We start from the raw sequence: 3,816 nt of genomic DNA, 5'->3' as shown, positions 1-3,816 counted from the left end.
CGGCCAGTCCCTCGCAATATCAGCCAGTCTGCCACACTAGCAAGTAACAGAATCCCAGTGGAAACTGGTTTAAGAAAAAGAAAAAAAAAAAAAGAGGGGGGAGTGCACATTCCGTGGTTAATGTAACTGTCAAGTTCACGAATAGAGTCCGCATCAGGAACGGCTGTATCAGGCACTCCTCTCCGGTTTCTCCCGCCTGCTTTCCTCGCCTTCCCTTCATTCTCAGCAGCCTCTGCTCTGCTATGGCAGGGTCACCAGCTGCCTTCAGGGAACTTCACAAAACAAGTTAAAAAAGAGGCTCCGGGGATGGACAAGTTCAAAAGCCACTACTACCTGGCCGGCGTGGCTCAGTGGCTGAGCATCGACCTGTGAACCAACCAGGAGGTCACGGTTCAATTTCCGGTCAGGGCGTATGCCCGGGGTTACAGGCTCAATCCCCAGCAGGGGGCGTGCGGGAGGCAGCCGATCCATGATTCTCTCTCATCGTTGATGTTTCTATCTCTCTGTCTCCCTCTTGTTTCCTCTCTGAAATCAATAAAAATATATTTAAAACACACACACACACACACACACACACAAGCCATTACCTCCGATTGAATAAATTTCAAAAAGGCGTCCCTCCATCCCGCCCTGGCCCAGTCCTGCATCCAGGCTGGAAGGTTCGGCTAGAGCCGTGGTCCGTGAACCGGCTCGCGAGCCACATGAGGCTCTTTGGCACCTTGAGTGTGGCTCTTCCACAAAATACCACGGCCTGAGCAAGTCTATTTTGAAGAAGTAGCGTTAGAAGAAGTTTAAGTCTAAAAAATTGGGCTCTCAAAAGAAATTTCAATCGCTGTCCTGTTGATTGATGTTTGGCTCTGGTGACTAATGAGTTTGCCGACCACTGGGCTAGAGGGGCGCGGGCTGACCCGTGAAGCACACACACGCCGCGTGTGAGCGGCAGCCCTGAGAGTAGCGGATGGTCCCTGGGAGCTCCGGGCTGCAGCCTCCCAGCTGGCCACACCCCATCCGAAGGCACCCCCAGAACCGGTCCGAGGCTGGTTCTCATTGACCAGGAGAGGAGCCTGAGGCCAGGGATGAGTTAGCTCCACGGAACTCACTGCAATGGGAGTAGGACGAGTTAGGATGAGTTAGCTCCACGGAACTCACTGCAAAGGGAGCGTCCCCAGACGACATGGTGCCGTTATTAGAAAAAGGGAATACACGCAGGCCGGCCAGGCCACGGACAGCTCAGCCCTTCTACCCCGCACGGAGCTTTCAGTCTAACGAGGGGGCAGCCAACAGATGAACGAGAGCCTTCGAAGTCAGATTTGGAAGGGCACGGATGTTATCTAGGTCAGCTCCCCTAGCTTTTGTTTTTAAGATTCCGTCCTCAGTCGAGTTCATCAGTGAGGACTAATTAGTTATTTATTTTTAAAATGGACTTATTCCTGGCCGGCATGACTCAGTGGTTGAGTGCCGACCTGTGAACCAGGAGGTCACGGTTTGATTCCCAGTCAGGACACGTGCCCGGGTTGCAGGCTTGATCCTCAGTAGGGGGCGTGCAGGAGGCAGCCGATCCATGATTCTCTCTCATCGTTGATGTTTCTCTCTCTCTCCCTCTCCCTTCCTCCCTGAAATCAACCAGGGATTGAACCCGAAACGTAGGTATGTGCTCGGACCTGGGATCAAACCTGCAACCTTTTGGTACCTCTCTGGTTATTTCTTTTTTAAATATATATTTTTGATCGGCTGCCTCCTGCCCACCCCACACTGGGGATTGAGCCCGCAACCTGGGCATGTGCCCTGACTGGGAATTGAACCGTGACCTCCTGGTTCATAGGTCGACGCTCAACCACTGAGCCACGCCGGCCGGGCCTGATTGTTTCTTTAATGTAAGTTCCTAGAAGTCGGATCACTAGGTCATTAACAAAACCCTGCAGTGAACGCTAGCGCAGCTCTTTCACGTTAACCGTTCTGTTTGCTTCCTTTTGACAAGCCCATGGGCACAGATTAAAGCAGCTCATTGGTTCTTTTTTCTGCCCATCAAGTGAGCAACACATGTTTTAAGGTTCTATTGGCCGCCGGTGGGAGTGCAGAGAAACAGACACGCCTGCCCGTACCGCGTGGGAATGTAAAGCGCTGCCACCCTGCGGACAGCAGGTAGATGTCAAATGCCGAAAGGCTGGGAGGCCACCTGGGTCCAGCAGAGACTCAGACACACAGAGGCCGCCGTGACGCATTGACTGCAGTTTTCCTTTAATGAAACGACCAGGTGCCCGACCCCAAGGGAATGGGTACGTTAACGACCTCAGTGGAATATCACGCAGCCACTGAAAACGACGATCTGAGGAACACACAGATGCAGGTGAGGTGCCGTTCGATGAAGGAAAGCGGGTGCACACACTGTGCGTTTACAGACTAAGCAGCAATGCACCAGACGGATGAGGAGTGGTTGCATTTGGAAGGAGGGAGTATGGAACTTCTTTCTACTTTTTTTAAGACTACTTAAAAATTTTTTTAAATTTATTTATTGACTAGAGGCCCGGTGCACAAAATTCTTGCACTGGGTTGGGGGAGGGTTCCTCAGCCCGGCCTGTGCCCTCTCTCAGTCCAGGAGCCCTCGGGGGATGGCCAACTGACGGCTTAGGCCCTCCACGGCCGCTGCACTCACCAGCTGTGAGCCCAGCTCAGGGCTTCTGGCTGAGCCTTGCTCCCCCTGTGGGAGCGCACTGACCACCAGGGGGCAGCTCCTGTGTTGAGCATCTGCCTCCTGGTGGTCAGTGCAGAGCATAGCAACTGGTCGTTCCGTCATTTGGTCAATTTGCATATTAGCCTTTTATTATATAGGGGAGGATTTTTTTTTTTTGAGAGAGAGAACATCAATTTGTGTTCCACTTAATTATGCATTCATTGGTTGCTTCTTATACGGGCCCTCACCAGGGATCAAACCCACAACCTTGGCATATGGAGGAGGATGCTCTAACCAACTGAGCTACCTGGACAGGGCTCTATTTTTTTCTTATTATTCTTTTTTTAAAATGATTTGAGAGAGAGGGGGGGACATCTATTTGTTGTTCCACTTAGTTATGCATTCACTGGTTGATTCTTGCACGTGCCCGCCACCGTGGCCTATGGGGACGATGCTCTCACTAACTGAGCAACACGTCCAGGGCTTTTTTTCCTGCTTTTCTCTCTTCTCCACCTGCTCTTTCCTGATCATTGTGGCAGTTTATTCTGCCCACGTCCTAATCCCTGGGAACCCGAAAGTGTGTTGATTTACGCGGCAAAAGGGACTTTGCAGATGTGACCACAGCAAGGCCCGTGGAACGGGGAGATTATCCCGGATTACAGGCGAGCCCACTGTCATTAGAAGGGTCCTTATCAGAGGGAGAGGGAGGGCCAGGGTCCGAGGAAGCGAGTGACCGTGCAAACAGACGCTGCAGTGATGGGAGGCCTCAGCCAAGACGTGCAGTGGCCTTCTAGGGTCCACACGGAGCACAGCCTCCTGACCCCCGCCCCGGCCCATCTACGCTCTCTCCCTAAACTTACAATACTCTCCCCCTTTTTAAAATACATTTTTATTGATTTCAGGGAGGAAGGGAGAGGGAGATAGAAACATCAATGATGAGAGAGAACCATTGATCTGCCGCCTCCTGCACGCCCCCCACTGGGGATAGAGCCCACAACTCGGGCACATGCCCTTGACCGGAATCGAACCCGGGATCCTTCAGTCCACAGGCCAACGCTCTGTCCAGTGAGCCAAACCAGCCAGGGCAATTTCCCCCTTTTTATTGAATGCATTTGGATGACGCTGGCTAATAAAATTATATAGGT

This window comes from Eptesicus fuscus, chromosome 21, assembly GCF_027574615.1.
Source record: "Eptesicus fuscus isolate TK198812 chromosome 21, DD_ASM_mEF_20220401, whole genome shotgun sequence".
NCBI lineage: Eukaryota > Metazoa > Chordata > Mammalia > Chiroptera > Vespertilionidae > Eptesicus > Eptesicus fuscus.
This window is presented reverse-complemented; position numbering follows the sequence as displayed.